This window comes from Dermacentor albipictus, chromosome 1, assembly GCF_038994185.2.
Source record: "Dermacentor albipictus isolate Rhodes 1998 colony chromosome 1, USDA_Dalb.pri_finalv2, whole genome shotgun sequence".
Taxonomy (NCBI): Eukaryota; Metazoa; Arthropoda; class Arachnida; order Ixodida; family Ixodidae; genus Dermacentor; species Dermacentor albipictus.
Window position 1 is genome coordinate 452,783,672 of NC_091821.1, and position 12,509 is coordinate 452,796,180.

Below are 12,509 nucleotides of genomic sequence, written 5' to 3' on the forward strand. Positions count from 1 at the left end.
ATTCTTCATTTATTTTATATAATTACCTCATTTCCTCTTGTTTATTGTTAAGTCAATTTGCCTTGAATTATTTTATAATGATTCCCTACAATCATGGCTAATTCTCAGCCTGTTTCATTTCCTCTTTTTATCACAGCCATGTATTATCTTGCACTTAATGCCTGCCATTTTGCTCACCTTTGGCAATTGTCTACCTTTTTGATTACATGTGGTTTTTCGTAACGTTATTACAATGTACTACTTTAATATTTCTGCCTACGATATTGTTTGCCCTTGTTAATTGCCTATGTATTGTTGTGATCTAAATATTGCAGCAATTAATATTCTTATACTGAAATACCGTTATACTATGGTATAAATAAATAAATAAATAAATAAATAAATAAATAAATAAAAACTGCAGCATGGACTTGTGCAGATGTTAATGGCTACGTACTTTATTGGCCATTGATTGGGTTTATTGACCAGTCACCTTCACCAACAATGATCACGTACTCGTGACGCCTGAGGCAGAAAGGCTGTTCGACATCCGGCCCCAAATTATCTGAGCGGTGGCGCTCGCTAACACTCCTAGGCTTCTAGTGGTAAAACAAATGCCCGAGAAAGCGGATGGGAAAACGTCGCCGCGGTAGCTCGATCGGTGAGAGCATCGCACGCGTAATGCGAAGACGTGGGATCATTTCCCACCTGCGGCAGGTGTTTTCATCCACTGTCCTTTCCATTGATTTATCATCTGTTTATTTCAATTCGTAAATCAAAGTATTATCCCCTCTGTTTTCGTTGGTGTCGCTTTTTGCTGAATTGTTAGGATATATATATACATACATATATATATATATATATATATATATATATATATATATATATATATATATATATATATATATATATATATATATACTCACTCTACCGCACGCTGATGCGTAGAACTTTCCCTCGGGGTCGGGTAACGGGCACCTTCGGTTCGGCCACGAAGGCGATTGCTCGAGCATTTCATCGTGCTGAAATTCGTAGCGCCCCGCATGCATACAATATGCGTCTCCTATTCAGCCTACTCCTTCCTCAAAAACCGTGGTGTGCCTCCTGAGGCTCCCAACGCGTCGCCTAAGCGGTGTGGCACGACTCAAAACGAAACGGAAAACCGCGATCGCGCAACTGGTGCGCCGCTCGAGAAAAGTTGAATAATTGAGTTCCGACGCTGCCGGCGCCTCGGCACCTGCGCGGTGAAACGAAGCGCCTTCTCTTCGCCTACTGTTCCAGGCGCTTACCGCCGGACGGAGCAGCCGGCGCCGGCGGCCCTCGGTTTAAGGCTCGAGGAGGGACAGGCCTATCCGAATAGATCATCACGGAGATCGGGCATGAAAGTTTTGACTCGCTACTACGTTGTATAAACGAAAGAAAGAAAGGGCTTTCGAGGAAGTCATGTGGAGGTTGCACAGTAAATAGGAGGCTATCGTGCGTGAAAAGTGAAATCACAAAGACGTTTAACGGAGCAAAGCGGAGGGGCGGGACATGAAGATATTACAGAGGGGGGGGGGAAGAGGAGGATTCATGTCTGCAGTTTCCAGAGCTCCCTAGCGGCGGCGAAAGGGCGCCGACCGAGCGTAAGGGAGGATATGGTATCCTGTCTGGACCGTGGCGCCGTCTGTCGTTTGCGGCTGCAACCGCACCTTGGCGGGCGCTGCTGAGAGCGGAAAAAAAGGGAGGGAATATGGATAGCGTGAAGGAGAGATCGGTTAGGGAAGCGGGTTTTTGAAAGGAGCTAGGGGGGAAAATAAAGGAAGCTCGACAGAGGAGCAAAACGGGCAGTAGAGGGAAAGGCTCTCCCGCGGAGAGTCTCACCTCTCTCGCCTCCCTCCGCCTTCTTCACACGCACGCGGGCGTGCGCTGCGGGCCGCTCGTCGGCCAGACAGAGTCAGAACGCCCAGAATGGGAGCGTCCGGCACGCGGTGTCCGTTTGCGAGCTTTCCAAAGAGTAGGCGTGTCGCGCTCGTCCGCTTGGAACGCGTTGTTTGCGTGGCTTTCCGGGCGCTGAAAATGTGACTGTACATCATTTTTTTTCTCTTGGCATTGTATTCGATTTCCTCTGTCATTTCTGCTTTTATCAACTTTGTCTCAAAGGTAGCCCTGCGTGTACTTTTACGTGGAGCGCCTCAATACGAAATCGAGTCAAGTGCGAGTGAAAGTGCGCTGGATTTTTTGTGACGACATTGCCCGTGCAGTTAGTGAAGAGACTGGCCTTTAAGCGTCAGTTCGTTTGATAAAACAAGTGAACACCGTGGACGCTCTCGCATTGGTGCATTGAATCCGTGGTTTCTTCTGAGCAGTCGGGATGCGACCAACAGGTGAGACTTGTGGAGTGCCACTTTCACTGTTCGCCTACGGGTAGCAATGGGGTGAGGGATTGCACGCATTGATTTCGGTCTTAATGCAATCAGCCCGACATATGTAGGCAACTCTCTGTGTCATTTTTATTGGAAAAGTCGATTGTATGAATTGAAAATAATTCGCGAGTCATTTTGTTCTGGACAAATTCGACTCGTTCATTATTCACGTGCGCTGATTTGACTTCCTACTTTAGAGCGACGGAGAGACAGAGCGACAGTGAGACTCACAAAATTACAATACACTGGCAGTGGCTGCACAATACGCAGCAAATGTACGCAACTTCAGCTTGAGACATTCAATAGACTGTCGGTGCTTGTGAACCCTCCTATTACAGCATCTAGGGGGCCAAATGTGCTCGTTACTCTCACAGGTAACTCATAACTTTGCGTACACGTAGCATCTAATCTGAAGTTAGTTTTCAATAACAGTTACAAATTTTGCACCCTCTATGAATCGCTGAATCGTGAAACATCCTTGTACTCTTCCGTTGCCTGACTGTGCACCATCGAGGTACTAAGTGCAAGAGAGAAATAATGAAAATACCGGGTGTTTGATTTTCGCACTATACCAAACTTTAATTTAAATTTTAATTCGTATTGAACTGCATTGCTCTTAGAGGCGCATACTTGAACAAGAAACAAAACAGTGAATATCGTCAAAAACAATACCTGACTTATTAGGTTTCTAACTAATTACTATGAGGCGCACATTGCAGTTTACGAAGTCTAGCTCTTGAGTTGCGATGGCATATTCGCAACAAGTTCTCAGGATGACAACCGTTGTAAAACAATATTTTCAAAAGTGTGCAGCGAAACAAGTGGGCTTTCCAGTAAAGTGTGTGCTTCAATGCATAACACGACGTTCTCTTAAAAAAATAAGTCGGAGAACAGCGCATTCTTACCGCAAGTTTGACGGATCATATGTTGAAACCGGTACCATTCTCAGAACTCGTTTCAAGTCGATATGTCTTGCAACATGGTGAGCTCGATATAGTAAATTCCTTTATGTGCCATAGACTAAATTGTTGAAAACCAAAGTAGTGATATTTTCGTAATTAATCGATTATGCATTTTCATTTATCCTAGAACAAATGTCTGCCGAGTTGAGTAATCCAGTTCATCAGTTAAAATTGGACTCACTGGGAATTAAAAAAAAGATTCGTATAATGTAGAAAGAAAGGTGACAGTTTCGCCCGAAAGGCGAAGCAGCGATTGGGATAACAAATTAGCAGAGAGCCATACGAAGTAGGGATAGTACTTTTATTGGCCATACGAACTTGTAAGCATTCGCTTGCTAACTAAATTGCCAAGCATGGTGTCAGCGCGCTGGCATAAGGCTGGCTTGAGAAAACGCTGCAACAGCAGCGAAAGCAGTGTCCTTCGTGCGGTCTATCACTTCGACGCAAACTCAGCGCCGAGAACACACAGCATGCACAAAGCTACGAGCCCCCGACGCACCTGGACTCGAATCCCAAGGCAAATGGCTTTCAAGACACGGTCGCGCAAACGCGCGCAGCCTCCGCATACACAGTTGCAACCGGAGTAGAACGGCGGCCCTCCCTCCCCTCGCCCTGGTGCTTCGCAGCGTTGAGTGCCTCGCCCGCGACGGAAGACGGCACGCTTCCTCCCCGCTTCCCTTCCTCTCTCCACGGGCGAGATTGAGCCGCGATCATCGGCTCCCCTCGCACGCCTTCAGTCGCACATACAGCGTAGGGCGCGAGGTAATGGTGTTATCTCCCTTGCACTGCATACGGAACATCATGACAACGGGCACGACCGAAATGCGCCTGGAGTGTCCATGTAATTGTCATCACAATAAAAGAAAACCAAGTTCATATCTGCAATCTCTGAAATCTTCATAATCTTAAGCACATCTATTTGTAGGCTTTGTCTCCATACAGATTACACGTATTACGGGTAAAACGCAGAAAATATTTTTTTGCCAATCTAGAATATTCAGAATTAAAGCTAGAGGAAATATATGTTTAATGAAAAAATTGGCAGCATGTTACATTCCTTTTACACTTAAAGGCGAAGGCCTGCTGAAAACTTGGTAATGCGCCGCCTCGAATGGTCGCGTTGCTGATTTGGCAGTTTGGCTTCTTCAGCTCCTTTTCGAAGCTTAGATGCAGCTTCGCGCGCTCGAATAGCAAAGTCAGACTCGCACCCACAACGTTTCTCTTCGACTTTACGTAGCATCCTCTCAGCAGGGGATTCAAACGTGTGGTGTACTTTGGGTTGCATGGCTGATTTTAATGAATGTACGCGCTGTATGCTTCACTTTGCTGAGCGCGTGTAGCTTCGGCCTTACGCGGGCATAAGACATTGCACTTTTTGCTTGATTACGGGGTTATGAACTGTTACTTACATGGATGATGGCCACTGGGAAGGTCACGTGGTTCTTCTTTTTTTACCACTCCACTTGACGCCGCGTCTCTGTACTTTGGGTTTCATACCCCTATTCATTTTCTTTCCATTGGCTTAAACCTGCTATACCTTGGTGGTGCCGGTATCCCTCACTTTTATTTAGGTTATTTTTCAAATTCAGGGGCTCAAAGATATGCCGCGTTTCTGTAAGATGTATGTTTGATTGCAATGAGTGTACGCATTCTATGCTTGACTTTCACGAGTTCTCGTAGCCTCTGTGACGAAAGACATGAGCCATTCCCTTTTTTTCTTGCTTAAAAGGGTATGAATCATTGCTCACGATGATAGCTTTTGTACCATTGGGCCAGAAAATGCTTTTCTTTCAAGGCCGTGGGGGGTATGAGCCACTTAAGGCTTCAGCCTTAATAACATTTGTGGGACTTAGTACATCAAGAACCTTGGCCAGCGGCACTGTTCAGCTCCACTTATCCTGACCTTTTTTTTGTTACCAAAAGCCGTGTCAGCTTGTACACATCACCTCTCGCTCCCAGCTGCTATATTGAAAAGTACGAGATTCTCTCAACATTTGTTTCATTCTGTGATTAGTGTAAAAGTAACCAACAGGAAATATTGAGGGGTCATGGGCAAAATATTTATATAATTCGTGCACGTATTTAACGTTCCCATAGTGAGCCCTGCTACTAATTGCTGTCGACCACGGGGAAGAGGAGACTTGAAACGTATCCTTTGAGATCTATTCCTGATAACGAACGATAAGCTTCCTATTAGCCCAGGCAGTCACTTAGGCAGACTGCATACGTCTCGTTATTTTTCTTTTTGTCGCGCGATGGTCTTCTTTGCTGTGAATGAAAGCAGGAGTGAAGAAAACATTGTGAGCGTCTACACGACTTCTAATCACTAGTAGTGCTTCGATGTTGGTTAATAGGTTAAACATCGTGGCTAGACGCACTGCGTCAAGGCACGCAAAAGAACTAGTTAGGCAGGAGCTCCAAGAACAGACGCGGTGGAGCACGTATTCACTAATGTTTTAGTTCCTTAACGACATGTGCATTATGTGCAGAAATTAAAAGACAAGAAATTTGAGAGCAATAAACCGAGCACACACACACACGCAGACAAAATAGACAGACAGGTTCATACTACAATGCTTACTTCTTTCACCAATATGACGGCTTGAGCTGCTTATGTTATTCTTTGTGTTTCGTTTATTGCCTTCTTCGTTAAAAACTTCCTGTTCTCACGTTTTTTTTCCATGAAGAACTGTTGAGTGTGCGCTTACACAGAGCGGTGCATTTCAAACGTCTCTTTACTATATGTTGTCGTTCCGTCAAAAGTGAGCGGGACAACTTTCCTATCAGAAAACACGGCTCACGTGCGCCTACTGCCCAAAGCACAGGTACATTTCAGGGATTGTAAGGTTTGTCGGATGATCCCACCGCTGGCATACAGTTGTAGGAGTTGTCGGACGATCTCGCGGCTGCCACCATTTGTAAGGGTCGAAGGTCGTAGAGAGGAACTTGGGAGGAACTAGGTGAACAGGGTTTCTTTACAGTATTTACATTTTAAACAAGTGATACATTCAACAATATAACCTGGCTCCCAAATGGAGCACGCAAGACGAGCATACAGCACACAGCTTACGAGCACACATCTCACGAGTGCATTGAAGAGCACAGACGAGCACGAGCACGACGACGAGTACGCAGACGAGCACCCGGTAGCAGCGGCAAACAGCTGCTTATAAACACTCCGTTAGACGTCATCGTTCAACGTCATCCTAGACTACCCGCCTTTTTGGAGGAGGAGGGCTCACACACGCACGTACACACTTTCACTGCCCCCCACCGAGGGCATACGACCTTCGCAGCATTCGGAGCTGACCTTCGCAACTTGGCCGTCGTGGTGTCCATTGTCTTGCGTCCCCGTAGCCAGGTTGTCACGCCCGACCCCAGCCGGCGCCTCTAAATTCCAGAGCTGCCGTTGTCCGCAGTTCTCTGAAGTAAGTTCATGGTTGTTTAGCGCTGTCCTCGCTGGTTCTCTGTAGGACGCCCCCACCGCGGGTCGATCGAAACATGTGCAGTGGGCTGAAATAGCTTAGCAGAGCAGTACCCCTGAAGGCGGATCCTAACAGCTCCTCCATGGCCCGGAAAATCTCGCCTGGCGAGTGCTGGCAACCACTGGGCAGGAAGAGAATGGCTGGTGAGCAAGACGATGGCTTTGCTCTCTGCAACCCCTGCGCGCTTGGAGTGCCTTCAACCATCTCTCAACAACTGGCACAGAAGAGTCGGTCCCAGCAACACAATACCACTCAGCGTGCAAACGCCCCGAATCAGCTGCTATCCCACCAGGCTTCCTATCAAAATTCAATGCAAGCCACTCCACTGGGAACCCCAAATTATGCCCCCAAAATTTCGTGCCGCCAAAGCGAGCGTTCACGTTCCCCCTGAGTTCGACGAAACCTGACCGTCGCGCTGTATAGGAGTAAAGGTTTACGCAGAACTAAACCGAAGGCTCTCAACCACCAATACCCGAACATAAGCAGCCTAACTTCACGTACATCCTGTTCTTACCTTATCGCAGTAGCGTACTTACCACACGTACTGTTGCCACTGAACAGTCTGGTCAACTCTACAGGTACGTAATCACAATCGCGCTAGCTTTGTAGTTCCTAGTCTGAACGCGTACTTCCATCGTGCGTAAGCATTTCATCACGCTTACTCACATTTGTTCCTTCAGTCCATACAGAACACGTAACCTTAACGAACAACTAAACCTGCGTAACTTACGCACTCTGCAGAACCATTTAAAAAAAGAAACGTGTCTTCTCACAACCAGTTCCACACACGCTCGCTATAAAAGTCAGAATACGGCTGCCCTCAACACACACGAGCAGCCCAGTCAAACATTCTGCTTCCTTCCGTCCACACAGAACACGCGCTAAAGAATAAGAACGCTTCTACGTGCAAATCCTGCACTAACTGAAAATCTACGCGCTTAACCTTAGAAAATTAAAAAAAAACACTTATAAAAACATGAAGGTTAAATAATACACACGTGCGTTACCATAGGCCTTTCAACGATAACCTCGACCTTCAGGTCACTCACACACAAAAAAAGAAAGCCTATCTACTCATTAATTAACACATCGCGAGACTGCAGGTCTACCTAAAACACTTCTTTCAAACGTCGGAGCTTTTCAAACGAAAACATAAACAAAGCACCCACCTTACATAATGAAAGAGTCTCAAAACGCTCAAAAAAATAAAACAACACAACACGCTTTCCTTCTGCGGAAGCTCTCTTGGCCTCCCGTTTCAAACTTTTTCGACTGACTCATAAATTAGAGCCGTACACGAGGTGGTCATGGTTCGAAAGCTACTCTGGCTACCGAGGAACAACAAAAGGGCTGACATACTATCAGCTCTTCCAAGACGTTACAGTCTCCTGCCGATTTGCGTCCTAGCGCCACGCTTTCATCACTAACTTGACTGACCACGTCGCGACTCCCTACCACCTCGTCTTGTCTTGCCACCTTGCGCTCCTTCGCACTACATGCCACACTTCCAAAAGAACGACGGAACGACGAGGAACGCAATTGCCCCATGCCCTTTGTCCGCGTCCGTGCAGAACATGCTTTTCGGTCTATTTTTGACCGGTGGCTAGAATGTGCCTGAGGCGTGCACGTCGTCAACGACGACCGCATCTTCTTTTTCTTCGTGCCCTGCCATTTTTCCCTTCTCGCTGACTCTGGCTGCGCTACCTTATTCGCCGCATTCCGATCTTTACGGCGCGGGATTCTGCGGAGCTTTCTCTTGGAATTCCCTTTCATGCCATCCTCTGGCGCCTCGTGCGGGCCGGTACACATTTCGTCGGCCCGGATCGGTCTCCTACCCGCACAGTCTGATTGATTGTCATATAAATCAACACTCTCTCTGCCTCGGCTCGCGCACAGCTCAACCGACTCTTGAACAATGCAGCATTGAATAAAGGGAAAATCAGACATCCACCCGTTTGCAGTAATTGCTACAAAGGAAACCCAAACGGGTTCCTCGACAGAAAAGCCTCACAGTTGAAGAAAAATTCGTCCTGGTCCGGGACTCAAACCCGGGACCACCGCCTTTCCGGGGCAGCCGCTCTACCATCTGAGCTAATCAGGCGGCTAGCAGATGGCAGGGCGAAGTCAAATTTGTCGACAACACGAAGCAACGGCAAGTGTTTGACGTAGTAGTTCTGCGGAAACCCGCAAGTTGGAGAGAAGTAATGAATTAATTACTTATTCATTCATTATCATTCATAATTATTCATTATTATTCATTACCTACTTAGAGAATTCATTACTTCTCTCCACTTTGCGGGTTTCCGCAGAACTACTACGTCAAACACTTGCCGTTGCTTCGTGTTGTCGACAAATTCGACTTCGCCATGGCATCTGCTAACCGCCTGGTTAGCTCAGCTGGTAGAGTGGCTGCCCCGGAAAGGCGGTGGTGCCGGGTTCGAGTCCCCGACCAGGACGAATTTTTGTTCAACTATGAGGCTTTTCTTTCGAGGAACCCGTTTGGGTTTCCTTTGTAGCAATTGCTACAAACTGGTGGATGTCTGATTTTCCCTTTATTCATTACTTCTCTCCACCTTGCGGGTTTCCGCAGAACTACTACGTCAATGCAGCAGTCATTACTCGAGCTATGCAACTCGCACTCCTGCGAACTGCCCTCTACTGCATTGCCCAGCTCACGCTCTGCATCGGCATACAGCCCATCGGTCTCGATCGCTGTCTCACGCGCACAGTCCGAATGATTCCTAACTAAATCATCCCTCTCTTGGCAATCTAGACTGCCGGAAAGCTGCACCGTTCCTGAACAATGCGGTTGTCTTCCCTTGGGCTACGGAGCTCGCAATTCTGCGAACTGCCCTCAACTGCATCGTCAAGCTGGCACTTTACTTCGGCACGCAGATCTGACCTGACACGGGTGCTCAGGTCTGTCGGGTCAACAGTATTCCGTACCTCGCTAACGTTACAAGCGAAGCACACGCGCGGTGACTGTGCCAATTCATTCACAGCTGGCCTAGCTGTCTACAATTCATAAGTGAACTGTAGAGAGAGCTGAGCTGAGCAACGAGTTGCTGTTGGCACAGCATCTCGTCGCTCTCACTCTGGCCTTTAACGGCCTCTGCTGCCACTAAGGCATCGTCAACTGCTAGCACTTCTAGTTCACTTATGAACGTGCTACTAATCTCGCAAGTGCTACTCCTTCTCTCAGCTTTCAACTGAAATTTACTATCGATTTCCTCGCACTTTCGCTGCATCCACCCTACAGATTTCTCAAGCCGCTATTGACTTAGTTTGATTTCCTGCTCTAAACCTTGAACCTCTTCGTTCAATGCAGCAGCGTACTGCCTCGTTACTTCTGTTAGACCTGTCTCCTGCGAAATGCTTTTCATTTCCTGCCTAGCTTTTTCCTGTTCTTCCCTAAATTCTTCCTGTTCTTGCCCAATTGCTTCCTGTTCCCATATTTTGCTTAGAATTCTGCTACCTATTTGTTCTATGAATTTCAAATCATTGTTACTTGCGAGAATGGCGTTACAAATGTCTGCTTCCGTCAAGTCCTCCACTACGTTTACCTCGACCTCTTCACACAACCACAACAGGTCAGCTCTCGTCAAACACAATAGGACCATGGTCGCTAATTTAAGTTTTGGCTCTGCTGTCACACAATCCTTTAGTGATACCCACGCAAATCAGAATACAAGCAAAAAGATCCCCAGCAAATCAAATCTACAAACGCAGAGAAAATGAAGCCTGGTAAATCTTACAGCCAAAACCAAACGCTTACCTTCTGAAGCAGCACCAAATAACTAGTCTTTTCCGCCGTATCCAGTCAGTTGCCAGTTCCAAGAGGTGGTCAATCCCAAGTCGCCTCAAACTTGATCAGAATACCCGTCGGTCACCATGTGCCAAAGTCCCTGAGCTGCCGTTGCTGTCTCCGAGTCATAGGCCGATCTCTGAGCCGTAGGACGATCTAGGAGCCATAGGCCGATTCCACCGCTGTCAACCATTTGTAAGGTTTGTCGGACGATCCCACCGGTGGCATACAGTTGTAGGAGTTGTCGGACCACCTCGCCGCTGCCACCATTTGTAAGGGTTGAAGGTCGTAGAGAGTAACTTGGGAGTAAATAGGTGAACAGGGTTTATTTACAGTATTTACATTATAAAGAAGTGATACATTCAACAGTAAAGAATGGCTCCCAAATGGAGCACGCAAGACGAGCATACAGCACACAGCTTAGTAGCACACAGCTCACGGGTACATTGACGAGCACAGACGAGCACGAGCATGATGGCGAGCACGCAGACGAGCACCATGTAGCAGCGACAAACAGCTGCTTATAAACACTCCGTTCGGCGTCATCGTTCAACGTCATCGTAGACTGCCCGCCTTTTTGGAGGAGGAGGGCTCACACACCTACGTAAACACTTTCACTGCCCCCCTCCGAGGGCAGACGACCTGCGCAGCACTCGGAGCTGACCTTCGCAACGCGGCCGTCGTGGTGTCCGTTGTCTTGCGTCCCCGTAGCCAGGTGCTCACGCCCGACCCCAGCCGGCGCCTCTAAATTCCAGAGCTGCCGTAGTCCGCAGTTCTCTGAAGTTCATGGTTGCTTAGCGCTGTCCTCGCTGGTTCTCTGTAGGGCGCCCCACCGCGGGTCGATCGAAACACGTGCAGCGGGCTGAAATAGCTTTGCAGAGCAGTACCCCTGTAGGCCGATCCTAACAGGGTGCGACAACTCCGTAGAATAATTATGCTGCCTGAGTATCTCGTTAATAGGCCTTCCTGTTCGGCCTATGTAACCGGAGCAACATGACAGGGGTATGTATAAGCGATGCTGGTGCTACATTTAACCAACTCGCTTTTGTGCCTAACCTCACTGTGAATGCTGTTGGCACGCTGAAAAGAAAAAAAAATGAGAAAGGACGTTCACTTCGTGTGTTGCGAAAACTTTTCTTAATTTTTTGTGATCCGTTACAAACATATGGTAAAACTACCGCATGGCACTTCTCTCAAGCCTTTTGTAAATATTTTTTTCTTTTTTCACACATTTTTTTCCCTATAAGCAGCAAGTCTAGTTGTTATGTCACGTAGCGTCGTTCCACACCCAATCGTTCTCCGATGGGTGCGCATTACAGAACAGTTGTGTTCTCACAGTATGCAGCCTTGCAAGTGAAGGGAACTGCTGTTTATATTTGAAGCATGTTCGCAGCATTTCGCTTCAAGTCGCCCAAATGTTTTATCGCAGTGTACTATTACTTTTCATTCCAAGAGCATCCCCTGTATGAGCGATGAAGACGGCGTTGCGTGTATATGAAAGAAAAAAAAAGCAAGGTGGAAAGCAAAACTCACCGTACGCACAGTGCTCACAGAACAACGAATGTAGACTGGTGGGTTGTTGCAATCGAGGAAAGGCGGTTTCGCCACAGGGTACCATCCGCGGTTTTGCAACTCCGCGCATCCATTGGAAGGTTCTCGGTATCAAATGTCCCAATCGAGAGTGCGAGTTCATCAGGGGTGCATCCAGGGTTACAACACTGATTGCAACACCTGCTCGCCTGTTCGACAGAAAGAGTGGTTTGTCGGCCCCTGGTCACCTATTGTTATGTGTTGTTCGTTTTTGCTGCAACATATTTTCTTTCTTTTTTTTTACCAACGCGCCGCTATAATACAGCGTTGTACGGAACATAGT

General features: G+C 47.3%; 1 protein-coding gene and 1 non-coding gene across 2 annotated transcripts in view; both read left to right on the forward strand.

Annotated features, from left to right (window-relative positions):
* Nucleotides 1-622: 622 nt before the first annotated feature.
* On the forward strand, nucleotides 623-695 carry TRNAT-CGU (transfer RNA threonine (anticodon CGU)). Its single transcript has one exon. It is a non-coding gene; the product is annotated as a tRNA-Thr (tRNA).
* Nucleotides 696-2,250: 1,555 nt separating this feature from the next.
* LOC139054374 (diuretic hormone receptor-like) overlaps nucleotides 2,251-12,509 on the forward strand; it is a 131,341-nt gene continuing 121,082 nt past the window's right edge. The window contains exon 1 of the mRNA XM_070531287.1: nucleotides 2,251-2,345. The gene's annotated coding sequence lies outside the window, so the exon portion shown is untranslated. The remainder of the gene's footprint in view (nucleotides 2,346-12,509) is intronic.